Source organism: Gavia stellata, chromosome 7 (genome assembly GCF_030936135.1).
Source record: "Gavia stellata isolate bGavSte3 chromosome 7, bGavSte3.hap2, whole genome shotgun sequence".
Taxonomy (NCBI): domain Eukaryota; kingdom Metazoa; phylum Chordata; class Aves; order Gaviiformes; family Gaviidae; genus Gavia; species Gavia stellata.
Window position 1 is genome coordinate 7,028,030 of NC_082600.1, and position 13,720 is coordinate 7,041,749.

At 53.2% G+C, this 13,720-nt stretch overlaps 2 pseudogenes; both read left to right on the plus strand.

The window, feature by feature from the left end:
- The first annotated feature begins 3,914 nt into the window (after positions 1-3,914).
- LOC132317305 (inositol 1,4,5-trisphosphate receptor-interacting protein-like 1) lies at positions 3,915-9,445 on the plus strand (annotated as a pseudogene).
- Positions 9,446-11,612: 2,167 nt separating this feature from the next.
- Positions 11,613-13,199, plus strand: LOC132317333 (inositol 1,4,5-trisphosphate receptor-interacting protein-like 1; annotated as a pseudogene).
- Positions 13,200-13,720: the final 521 nt, after the last annotated feature.

The window sequence follows — 13,720 nt, forward strand, 5'->3', positions numbered from 1 at the left end:
ATTCATCAGAATTCTAAAAAGGCCAGTCTTATGTGGATGAGTTCCCGGAATTCATTTGCTGCCAGATCCGCGTATACCATAACTGAGTCTGTTGGAGCAGTCTGTCAGAGTTGGCCTCAGGCTCGTGACGTGTTGCTACCATGATGCGAGAAGCATTGCGAACCGATTTGGTATTGTCCTTCTAAACAGTCATGACACCAATGTCCCGCTAATCCTCGACAACAAAATTCTTGTCGTCCGCAGGTGGCACAGTGCACGTATTCAGTTGTCATTCAACTGGACGGGGTCAATCGAAGGAGGAGGTTCTTTCCATGGTCTAATCCACCGTGCTGGGACCCACCGTGGACCCTGATCTGTTAAGATCCAAGCATAACCTCTCCCAGTCATTTTAACTTCAGCAGGACCTTTCCATTCCCCAGAAATTGGGTCCTTGAACTGTACCCGCACAGGTGTCGAGGGCTGCAGGCCAGATTTCAGCGATAAATGATGTATCACTATTGGGGGGGACTTGCGATCGCCCGTTAAGTGTAAAAAAATTAACACACACAGCACTTTTGCAAGCTGTTCAGCTGGACACAGGGATGAGTCTCCCCCTTTTTGTTTTTGCAAAAGCGATTTCAGCCTAGCATGAGCACGTTCTACTATGGCCTGTCCCGTCAGGGAATGTGGAATACCCGTAGACCTACGGATGCCCCACTGGGTACAAAAATGTGCGAAGCGATGCGAAACAGAAGCAGGCCCGTTATCGGTTTTAATTTCATTAGGTACACCTAACACAGCGATGGATGCACACATATGTCTAACCACATGTCTCGCCGTTTCACCTGTCTGCGCCGTTGCCCACATAGCCAGAGAATATGTGTCAATGCTTACATGAACATATTTTTGACGCCCAAATTCAGGAATATGAGTGACGTCCATCTGCCACAATTGTAAAGCATGCAATCCACGAGGATTGACTCCTAAACCCAATCCCAGACCTGTAATTTGGCAGTCCGGACATGATTGCACAATGCCACGGGCATCAGAAATAGAAAGATTAAATTGTCTCACTAAAACTTTAGCCGATTGGTGAAAAAATTCATGGGAACTCCGGGCTTGCGCAAACAGGTTAGTTTGGCGATTTTCCCAAGCGGCGGCAACTAAGTCATCTGCTCTGTTATTGCCAATGGCCAGACCAGAGTCAAACTGATGGCTGTGAATATGCGTAATAAAATGAGGATTGGTTCGCTGATTTAACAAATGCAACATCTGTAACAACAACTGGTATAATATCGGGTTTTTCACCTCACGTACCATAGATCGTTCAATCCGTTTAACAGTACCCACCGCATACAAAGAATCAGAAACAATGTTAAGAGGTTGAGTTGCCCAATTCTGAAAAGCCCAAACCACGGCCTTTAGCTCTAATGTTTGCAACGAATCTTGCGGACAACCCGTAAGCAATTGGGAATGCCATTGTCCCTGAACACACCAAGTAATAGCGGCTCGTTTTGACTTTTTTCCTGCATCGGTAAAAATGGTAAGCCCTGGGACAGGCGTTTCTCATAATTGCGGAGATTCTTCAAACGCTTGGTCCTGTAACAACGGTAAAAGTCTTGTGGGTGGGTAAGCATTAGTAATCTGACCAGTATATTCTGCAAAAGCATATTGTAAAATATCAGAAGAGGACAAAAGCCAATCTAAATAGGATTGCTTAACAGGAATATAAATTCGTTCTGGATCCTGCCCTGTTAAATCAATACTGCGACGCCTTCCCTTTATGATGATATTTGCAAGCAGTTCTATTCTAGTAGACACTGTTGTCTTAGGCTGATATGACAAGAAAAGCCATTCTAATATTACAACACTTTTTGGTGATTGCTGGATTAAGAGACCTAAAACATGGTTCCTACTTTTACTGGAATTAACAATAAGTAAGTGCATAGGTAGTTCTGTAATGAATCGTTGTGATGCCCCACTGACTAATTTCTTGGTTATCTTTTGCAAAGCTTGCTGTTGCTGCATCGATAAATGAGACCAAGTGTCCTGAGCATAGGCAGCCTCAATCGTGGGGATAAGTCTTTTATTGCGCGCCCAAATTAACAGCGCCTTCGAGGTAGACAGGTTGTGACGGAGAGAAAGACTTCACTGTCAGGTTCAAATTAACAATTTATTTGAACTTCACTCACAGGTCCAATACGCCACTATTGCAGGTTCTTTTATGGATACAATGGAGGAATGCACTATTGCAATTAAATACACAATTCACAAGCGTGCTAGATATTAATACCTTACAAAAAAAAGAGTGCACTAATCACAGTCTTAAAGCATGCCAAATACCATACGTATGTTTCTTAATCACTTACCCCCTCTCTCAGGTAAGGCCTCTTAATCCCTGGGAAGTTACTTTGTACAGCGTCCTGGACAAGGGGGAAAGAATCTCCTACAGGCCAGCTGTACCCTTGGAAAAGCGACTCTCCCCATTTTTCTGCCCAAACCTTACGGGTTTTTTTATTCCCTGATTTGATGGGTGGGGGCAGGCTTATGCACGAATGTTTATCTCTGGTGCCTTGATGGCTCGGCTCCTTAGTCTATGTGGTAATTTAGTGATGTCTAGCACACAGTTACTGAATAGTGGTGGAATGGTACTCAGGGCATTTTGTTTGTTAAGGGATCATTCAGGCTCCATTTGGGTTTTGGGTTTCGGGTTCCAGCAGTGTTCAGACAACCCCGGGCTGAGCCGTTTCCACAGCTCCCCCCAGGTCCTCTCTGCATAGATAAGGATTTGTCAAGGTGAGACAAAGCTGAGTCCAATCACAACTCCCTGCATCTTGCCTTGGTGCTCTGAAACAGGTTTAGCCGGGTGATCCCATACACAGATCATAACTCAGTCCTCTCGTAGAGAGTATATGTAGGAGAAACTTGAGCACTGCCGCCTCTTCCTTTGACAAAGAAGACCCCATTCTCCTCCCGGCCGCTCGCTTGATCAGAGCAAGATTCCCTTTGTTTTCTTAGCGCGCTAAATTTTCCCGAGTCCTAGGGTAGCGCTCACCTGTTCCGGCCGGCTTCCACCCCCTCTTTTCGTGGACTGCTCATCGGACCGTACTTGATCCCTTATCAATCTGAGGGTCCCTGTCCTCTCGCAGTGGCACAGCAGGAGCAGAGGTCCTGCCGTGGGCAGGTCCCACCCCACCACCAGGATATACACCACCACCCACCATCGGTGTCACGAAGGCACCAAGAGCACACCCATGTCCACAAGCACAGAGGTCAGCACCAAGGGAGCCGATCCCATCTCACAGGATGGCATCTCAAGGAACAAGCATCCATGGGTTACGTCACCCGATTTTATGTTTGGTAAGGGCTTGGGAGGCTTCTGTCTGCTTTGTAAAGGGAGCCCCTGGGAGCCACGTCCTGCCGGGTGGGTCTGCGCTTTGTGGGTGTCGGGGCTTCGGCTGCCTGGGGCAGCTGTGAGTCGCTGAGCCGGGGTAGGGCCAAAGGCTGGGGCTGGCTGGCGGGCGTGCCTGTGATGCGCTCTGGCGCCTGTGACAGCACAGGGCACGAGTCACAATGGGGGTGGTTATAAGGGGCGCCAGCAGGCAGCGCTGCCCCAGTCCGGCCTGGGCCAGCGGTGAGTGCGCACGCGGGGGGAGGCTGAGCTGGAGGAGGGCGTGGGCAGGAACGCGGAGCCCCAGGGGGGTGGGTTCTCACCCTGCCTCGAGGGCCCAGACACTCGTGGGAGCGCCTTGGGCAGGGCACTGTGCTGCTGCCGCCGCCGGGGCTGACAGCAGGCCTTCCTGCCTCCCACGATGCCTCGCCCCCTCTCCTACATGTCCCCAGATCCCTGCGGCTCTCATCTCTGCCCCCCCACCACCAGCAGCTCCCTCCCTCCCAGCCCCACTGAACCCCTTCTCTCCCTCCTCCTGCAGGCCATGGCTGTCGCAATATTCCTCGCACTCATTGTGCAAAGCCTCCTCCAGTACCCGCAGATGGTCAGGGATGAGCTGGATGAGGCCACGCCCGAGTGCATGCAGCAGTGTGCGGAGCAGCTGAGCCAGGAGATGACTCGGCTGCTGCAGGAGCTGGAGCAGAGGAGCCAGGAGCAGAGCGCCTTTGCCTGGGGAGCCCTGCTCTTTGCTGCCTTGCAGCAGTGGCAATTCTGGGCCGTTGCTGGAGTCCTGGTCCTGCTCTTTGGGCTCTGCTGGTGGCTCAGGAAAGGGAGCCGTCAGCCAGCCAGCAGCCGCAAGGAGGGCAGCTCCAGAAAGAAGGCACATAATAAGGAGCAGGCAGTAAAACCCAGTGTTGCACTGCATGTGGGCAGAGTTTTGTCCAGTCGCCTCCTGGACCTGCCAGAATCGTTCGTGATGGTGGAGGAGCTGGTGGATGAACTTCTCCGCATCTGCCGAAAGCTTTCCAGGAATACTTTCATGCCGCAACTGAAGCCAGCCATTGGGGTGGGCAGTGCCTTAGAAAGTTGGAGTCCTCATAAGCATGATGCTGTCTTCTGCCTGCTTGTGCCCCTGAAGCCCCCCCGTGGGCACACCTTCCACCTGGAACTGGGCACCATGGAGGAGATGCCAGCGAGGCATGCCAGTCTCCGCGTGGAGCTCGAGTGCACCTGCACGAGGGAGCAGCTGGTGGAGGACATGCTGTGCTTCCTCCACCACCCCGAGGAGGAGCTGAGGAGGAATCAGGGCGCCAGCCTCCTAGACACCCTCTGCACCGGCCCCTACCTAGACATGGAGAAAACCACCCTCTGGTTCCAGATATTGGTAAAAGCAGCCTGGGTGGCTTTGCCTCTGTCGCAACACTGCCGTCTAACAGTGCTACCTTCCAGGCGCTCAGGCAAGCTCCGGCTGACAAACACGGACGATATTACCCTCCTGATTGAGGTGATGTTTGGGGTGCAGCAAGATGGCTCAGACACCTTCCTGAGCATCGAGTAGGTAGAGGCCAGTGTTACCAGCAGCAGGACGTGGCCAGAGAGCTGTGCTGTGCCAGACGAGCAGTTCTCCAAGCACAGGGCCAGGCCTGAGGACACTCCCCGGGGAGCTCGTGCTGCAGAACTGAGCAGGCTGGACACAGAGAACACGCTGCTCATGCGGCAGTGGGAATTGCTGCCGCATCTTTCCTCCACAGCAGAAGCACACTCTGGGGAGTGGGACCCGATGCAGCTGAAGGGGCCATTGCAAGGAGCCTTGCAACAGAGACTCCGTTACCACCTGGACGGTGACTGCCCCTCCCTCTTCGAGAGAGTCCATTCCCTCCGGGAGATTGGCCGTGGACAAAGATGGCAATAAATCACTTGTTTGAAGAAACGCTGCATCCATGAGTCTCTGTGCATCACTTTGATGGCGAACGCGGGCATAGGGTGCTGACAGCTCAGCTGCGGCAGAGTCAGCGAGCATTTTGCAGAAGAGCTGATGCAGTGGGCTCTGGTTTCAATGATTCCCTGGGCTTTGGCTTCCCAGGTGTTGTGGGTTAATGCCAGTAGGCAGCTTGGCATCACACAGCTACTCAGTCCCTTTCCCCCAGTGGGATGGAGGAGAGACTCTGAAGCATAAAAGTGGGAAAACGTGTGGGTTGAGAGAGGACAGTTTAGTACGTAAAGCAAGAGCTACATGCCCAGGCCAAGCAAAATAAAGAATTCATTCACTACTCCTCTGGTCTGCTGAGCAGACCTACCTTTTTAGGAAGCCGCCTGCCTCCCTGCGGCTCAGGTTACCATGAAATTTCCTAGCCTTTTATGTCCCTCAGTTTGTTATCATAGAATCATAGACTCATAGAATATCTCAAGTTGGATGGGACCCATAAGCATCATTGAGTCTGAGTCCCTGCTCCTTGCAGGACTATCTAAAACTATATCATATGACTAAGAGCATCATCCAGAGGCTCCTTGAACTCTGACAGGCTTAGTGCCATGACCGCTTCCCTGGGGAGCCTGTTCCAGTGACCAACCACCCTCTTAGGGAAGAACCTTTTCCTAAGGCCCAGTCTGAATTTCCCCTGACACAGCATTATTCTATTTCCTCGTGTCCTGTCGCTGGTCACCAGAGAGAGGAGATCAGCACCTGCCTCTCTGCTGCCCGCCTTGGGGAAGTTGTAGACTGCGATGAGGTCACCCCTCAGCCTTCTCTTCTCCAAGCTGATCAAGCCAAGCGACCTCAGCTGCTCCTCCTAAGCCTTACCCTCGAGGCCTTTCACCATCTTGGTCGCCCTCCTCTAGACACCTAGACACACTCTAATAGTCTGATGTCCTTCTTACATTGAGGCGCCCAAAACTGCACACAGTACTCGAGGTGGGGCTGCACCAGTGCAGTGTCGAGTGGGACAATCTCCTCCCTCAACCAGCTAGCTATGCTGTGCTCGATGCAGCCCAGGACCCAGTTGGCCCTTTGGGCTGCCAGGGCACGCTGTTGACTCCTATTAAATTTGCATTCAACCCAAACCCCCAGATCTCATTCTGCAGCGCTGCTCTCCAGCCTCTCATCCCCCGATTTGATTACCCCATTCCAGGTGGAGAATCGCGCACTTGCTCTTGTTACATTTCATACGGCTGGTGATTGCCCAGCTCTCTAGTCTATCCAGATCTCTCTGTAAGGCCTCTCTACCCTTGAGGGAGTCCACAGCTCCTCCTAGTTCAGTATCATCAGCAAACTTAATTAATGTACATTCGATTGCTGCACCCAGATCATTTATAAAAACATTAAAGAGCGCTGGCCCTAAAATCAAGCCCTGTGGGACCCCACTGGTGACTGGTCACCAGCCTCATGTAACCCCATTTACCATAACTCTTTGAGCCCAACCCATCAGCCAGTTGCTCACCCAACATATTATGGACTTGTCTAGCTGTGTGCTGGACATTTTGTCCGGAAGGATACTGGGAGAGACAGTACCAAAAGCTTTGCTAAAATCCAAAAAACCCCACATTTACTGGCTTCCCTTGGTCAATTAAATGGGTGACCTTGTCATAAAAGGAAATTAAGTCAGTTAAGCAGAACTTTCCCCTCGTGAACCCATGTTGGCTATGACCAATGACTGCATTGTCTCTCAAGTGTTTTTCAGTAACTCCCAGAATAACCTTCTCCGTAATTTTACCAGGCACTGAAGTGAGACTGACAGGCCTGTAATTACCAGGGTCTTCCTTCTTTCCATTCTTGAAAATTGGGACAACATTTACCAGCTTCCAGTCAACTGCAACCTCTCCAGACTCCCCAGACTGCTGAAAAATAATCGAGAAAGGTCCTGCGATAACATTGGCCAGCTCTTTCAGTACCCTGGTATGAATCCCGTCAGGCTGCATAGATTTTTTCGCATTCAGCTGGAGCAGCAAGTCTCAAACAAGTTCAGAGTCAGCTGGGAGCTCATCATCCCCCCAGTCACGATCTTCCAACACAAGGCTCCGGGGGTCCCAGGGCCCATCATTGGTGTTAAAGACAGAAGCCAAGAAGGCGTTAAACTTCTCTGCTTTGTCTACATCCCTATTTGTGACGTGACCAACCTCATCAAGTAAGGGACCAATGTTATCTCTGATCCTCCTTTTGCTGTTAACATATTTAAAAAAGCCATTTTTGTTGTCCTTCACAGTGCTAGACAGCTTGAACTCTAATCAAGCTTTGGCCGCATGAATTTCTCCCTACAGTGGCGAACAGCATCTCTGTAGTCCTCCCGTGTTGCCTGCCCTTGCTTCCAGTGGCTATACACTTTTCCTTCTGCACCTATGTTCTAGAAGAAGATCCCTGCTCAGCAAAAACAGCCTTCTGCACTGCTTGCTTGACTTCCAACACTTTGTAATTGCCTGGTCCGGCACTCTTAAGAGATGGCTCTTAAAAAGTGACCAGCACTAATGGACCCCAATACCCTCTAACGAAGAGGCCCAGGGGACCTTACTAACTAGTTCCTTGAGCAGCCTGAAGTCTGCTGTCCCCACAGCCAGGCTCGAAGTTTTGCTGGCAGTTTTCCTCCTGTTGCCAACAACTGGAAACTCAGCTATTTCGTGGTCACTGTGACCAAGAATGCCACCAATCACCACTTTGCCCACGAGTCCCTCTCTGTTCACAAACAACAAATCTAGGAGGGCGTCTTTCCTAGTCGGCTCCCTTAGTACCCATATCAAAACGTTATCATCAACGTGGCCTTCAGGAATTTCCTGGGCCTGTTCGTGTCTGCTCTATGACAGTCCCAGTTCGCAGCTGGGACATTGAAGTCGCCCATAAGGACAATCTAGGGTGACTGATCTAGAAATTTCCCTTGATTCCTTAGAGAGTAATACATCGGTGCTGTCATCCTGGCTGGGTGATCTATAGTAGAGTCCTGCAAGAACATCTGCTTTATTAGCTTTTCTCTGAATCTTTACAGAGAGGCTCTCAACCATTTCCCGCTTTGAGAAAGGTGAACCCCATCTGTCGCTAGCTGGCCAAGTGTCATGGAGACTGACCTGTGATCAAAAACCCCAAAATTCTGCTGGTGACACGAGTCACAGAGCCAGGTATTGATCAGCTGGGTCTTCTTGTTTCTTCCCTCTTCATTCCCTGCAACTGAAGGCACAGAGGAAAACACTACTTAAGCACAAAGTAAAACCCTGCTTGTGCTCCTGATCCCTTAACCATTCGTCCCAAGGCTCTGAAGTCTCTTTTGATCACCCTTGGTCTTCTTATTGCAACTTCATCGCTGCCTACATAAAAAAACAATAACAGATAATAAACTGAGGGCCATACCAGACTGGGAACATTTCTAATCACATCTTTAACATGAGCCTCAGGGAAGGACCACATACAGTGGCCAGGTCAGACATCAACTATTGCCTGCTCATGCCTCTGAAGCAGCATGGGTGGTTTTGACTCTGTTGTCCAAATGCCATATAACAGTGCTGCCGTCCAGCCACTCCTCCAAACTCCAGGTGACAAAAGGAAGCAAGTATAGCCTCTTCATTGAGGTGAAGATTGGGGTGCAGAAATGCGACTTGGACATCTTCTGGAGAAGCCAGACTACGGAGGCCATCTTCACCCCAAGAACAATGCGGCCAGAGAGCTACGCTGTGGCAGTAGTTCTTCAGGCATATCACCAGGCACGCCCCGCATGACAGCTGCCACCTCAAATGCCTGCAGATCTGCGCCCGCATCCTGGTGGGCACAGGCTTTTCCACCTATACTTTGAAGACAGTTGTGATGCACCTCCTGACCTCCATACCCCTGTCAGGCTGGCGCAGGAGGGATTTCCTGCCACGGCTGCAGGATATCATGCGGTACCTGCGCTGCTGCCTGGAGGAGAAACGCCTTGATCACTTCTTCTTTGGCAATGAGACCATGCCCGAGGAGATCACCTTGCCCCAGCCTTCCAAACGGCCGAGCCACTCAACCTCTTCCAGCACCTGGCACAGGATCCTGCTGCCCACGCTGAGGCACTGCGTGAGTTCGATGAGCTGCAAGATAGGCTCACGAGGCTGCTGTTCTATGGACAATGAAAGAGGTCTTCATGCACAGAGCTGTGTTGGCGCGGCTCACAGCTGATGGCACATGACCACCTCGTACCCCAGGGAAAAGAGGGGAGTAGGTGGGACACAGGAAGGAAAGGGAAAACCCCGTGCAGCACCAATTCTTTATTCGTGCGCATGAGGTGTCCTATTCAAATTGGGGCACCCCGAACGAGGTTTTACACGAGGTTCTTATACCTTTCCTGGGCGACCAGGTACAACAGGATTTGACCAATCGCTACTTAACACACGCGTAGTACTATTTTGCAAAGCAGCTATAAATCTGCGGCGTCACCATCCCCCTGCTTCCTTCTTGATCTAAACGACCCTGAGTTGGTCTTGCTACAGTTACTTATCAATGATGCCAGATACGGGGAGGGTTTCACAGAGGTGTTCCAGGGGCTAGGAAGCAGGCATGATAGTCTGGGATTGGAGAATTCAGAGCACGTGAGTAAGGGACAGGATCCCGGAAAAGTCAAGCAGGCAAAGGTGAGCCACCCACCCGCCCGCATTAGAACCAGTGCCACCAGGAAAGCGCGTAAGCTATTAGCAACTGGAGATTCCTTACTGAGGGGCACTGAAGCACCTGTTTGCCATCCAGACAATTTGTCTAGAGAAGTTTGCTGCCCACCAGCAGCTCACATTCCTGACGCCACTGAGAGGCTGCCAAGCCTGCTGAATGGTACAGGATATCATCCAGTCCTGCTACGCAAAGTAGGGTCAAACAATACTGTGACGAGGCAACTTAGAAGCAGCAAAAGAGGCTGCGTGTCCCTCGGAGCAATGCTAAAAGGATCAGGAGCACAGGTGGTGTTCTCCTCTATCCCGCCAGGAGGAGGAAGGGGTTCGGGAAGGAGCAGACAAACTGAGCACTGAATGCCTGGCTGCGTAGCTGGTACTCAAGGTTTTGGCTTCTCTGGTCATGGCTCTACCTTTGAGAAGCCAGGTTTGTTGGGAGCTGATGGCATTCACCTGACCCCGTACCCCAGGGAAAAAGAGGGGAGAACGTGGGACACAGAAAGGAAAGGGAAATCCCTGCACAGCAGCCCTCTGCCGAGAGCGGCACCATCCTCCTCTCAATGGTCTCCCCAGCGCAGCAGCCGGTGCAGACCACAGTGGCTACGAAGATGATTTTTGCCTGCTTTCCCCTCGCACTGCCATGGCCATGGTGCTGATTTCACAAGGGCCGAGAAACTCCCTGGCAGCTCCGTCTGGGCAGGGACCAAGCAAGAGGCTTGTTCACTGGGCTCCGGGTAGAGAATCTGCCTGTCCCAGACACTCCCCAGGGACTTGGTACCGCAGAGCTGAACATGCTGGACATGGAGAAGACGCTGCTCTATCAGCAGGATGAGTTGCCCACTGGGAAATCTCCACCCGCACCCCCTCATCACCCTGGGAAATGTCTCTTTGGAAGCAATGTCCTCTCGCAGTGGCACAGCAGGAGCAGAGGTCCTGCCATGGGCAGGTCCCACCCCACCACCAGGATATACACCACCACCCCCCATCGGTGTCACGGAGGCACCAAGAGCACACCCATGTCCACAAGCACAGAGGTCAGCACCGAGGGAGCCGATCCCATCTCACAGGATGGCATCTCAAGGAACAAAGCATCCACGGGTTACGTCACCCGATTTTATGTTTGGTAAGGGCTTGGGAGGCTTCTGTCTGCTTTGTAAAGGGAGCCCCTGGGAGCCACGTCCTGCCGGGTGGGTCTGCACTTTGTGGGTGTCGGGGCTTCGGCTGCCTGGGGCAGCTGTGAGTCGCTGAGCCGGGGTAGGGCCAAAGGCTGGGGCTGGCTGGCGGGCGTGCCTGTGATGCGCTCTGGCGCCTGTGACAGCACAGGGCAGGAGTCACAATGGGGGTGGTTATAAGGGGCGCCAGCAGGCAGCGCTGCCCCAGTCCGGCCTGGGCCAGCGGTGAGTGCGCACGCGGGGGGAGGCTGAGCTGGAGGAGGGCGTGGGCAGGAACGCGGAGCCCCAGGGGGGTGGGTTCTCACCACGCTCGTGGGAGCTCCTGCAGCAGGGCGCTGTGCCGCCGCCACCGCCGGGGCTGAGAGCAGGCCTTGCTGCCTCCCAGATGCCTTGCCCCCTCTCCTACCTTCCCCTAGATCCCTGTGACTCCCGTCCCTGTCCCCGTCCCCCCCCCCAGCTCCCTCCCTCCCAGCCCCACTGAACCCCTTCTCTCCCTCCTCCTGCAGGCCATGGCTGTCACAGAATTCTTCGCACTCATTGTGCAAAGCCTCCTCCAGTACCCGCAGATGGTCGGTGATGAGCTGGATGAGGCCACACGCGAGCGCATGCAGCAGCGTGCGGAGCAGCTGAGCCAGGAGATGACTCGGCTGCTGCAGGAGCTGGAGCAAAGGAGCCAGGAGCTGAGGAGCCAGGAGCTGAGTAGCCAGGAGCAGAGCGGCTTTGCCTGGGAAGCCCTGCTCTTTGCTGCCTTGCAGCAGTGGCAATTCTGGGCCGTTGCTGGAGTCCTGGTCCTGCTCTTTGGGTTCTGCTGGTGGCTCAGGAAAAAGAGACATGAGCCAGACATCAGCAGCGACGAGGAAAGCTCCAGCAGCGACAGGGAGCCGGTGGAGGCGGAGGAGGAAGAAGATAATGACAATGATGATGCAAATGACGTGGGAAGGTTTTTGGAGGAGCACATACAGTGGCCAGTTCAGAACATGGCCAAAGAGAGGCAGCTGGCAGAGGAGCTCATGGGCAACTTCATCCTTGCCTTCAACAGCTCTTGTCAAAGAGTTTCTTCCCAGTGCTGCAATCAGCCATTGGGGTGGGCAGCGCCTTTGAATGCTGGAGTCCCCGTGAGAAAGACATTGTCTACCGCCTGCTTGTGCCCCTCAAGCCCCCCCGTGGGCATGCCTTCCACCTGGAGCTGGGCACTGCAGGGGAGATGCTGGCAAGGACCTTCTCCATGGGTGTAGAGCTGGTATGCATCTGCATGAGGGAGTGGCTGGCAGGACAGATGCTGTGCTTTCTTCACCACCCCGAGGAGGAGCTGAGGAGGAATCAGGACCCCAGCCTCCTACGCACCCTCTGCACTGAATCCTACCTAGATGGGCAAAAACTGCCCGCTAGTTCCATCAATTGGTGAAAGCAGCATGGGTGATTTTGCCTCTGTCGTGCCAATGCTGTTTAAAAGTGCTGCCCTCCAGCCGCTCCTGCAAATTCCAGGTGACAAAAGGCCACACGGAGAGCCTCACCATTGAGATGATGTTTGGGGTGCAGCAAGGTGACTCGGACATCTTCCTGAGCAGCCAGACTACGGAGGCCATCTTCACCCCAAGCACGACATGGCCAGAGAGCTACGCTGTGGCAGAGGTGAAGTTCTTCAGGCATATCGCCAGGCAAGCCCCACATGACAGCTGCCACCTCAAATGCCTGCATATCTGCGCCCGCATCCTGGTGGGCACAGGCTTTTCCACCTATACTTTGAAGACAGTTGTGATGCACCTCCTGACCTCCATACCCCTGTCAAGCTGGCGCAGGAGGGATTTCCTGCCGCGGCTGCAGGATATCATGCAGTACCTGCGCTGCTGCCTGGAGGAGAAACGCCTTGATCACTTCTTCTTTGGCAATGAGACCGTGCCCGAGGAGATCACCTTGCCCCAGCCTTCCAAACGGCCGAGCCACTCAACCTCTTCCAGCACCTGGCACAGGATCCTGCTGCCCACGCTGAGGCACTGCGTGAGTTCGATGAGCTGCAAGATAGGCTCACGAGGCTGCTGTTCTATGGACAATGAAAGAGGTCTTCATGCACAGAGCTATGTTTGCGCGGCTCACAGCTGATGGCACACAACCACCTCGTACCCCAGGGAAAAAGAGGGGAGAAGGCTGGACACAGGAAGGAAAGGGAAAACCCCGTGCGCAGCAGCCCTCTGCCAAGAGCAGCAGCGTTCTCCTCTCAATGGTGTCCCCAGCGCAGCAGACGGTGATGACGATGGTGGCGACAAAGACGAGTTTCGCCCTGCTTTCCCCTCGCACTGGCTGCGGCCGGGAAGGCATTTCACAGGGGCTCAGACATTCTTGCTGGCAGCTCCGGCTGTGCAAGGACCAAGCAAGAGGCACTGCTGATGTGCCTCGGTGTGCTCACTGGGGGCCGGGTGGAGAGTCTACCCATCCTAGACGCTCCCCGGGAGGCTGGTGCCGCAGAACCGAGCACGCAGCATATGGAGAAGACACTGCTCAGTTGGCAGCAGGAACTGCTGAACACACCTTTCCTCCAGAGCAAAAGCACACTCTGGGGAGTCTGAGCCGATGCAGC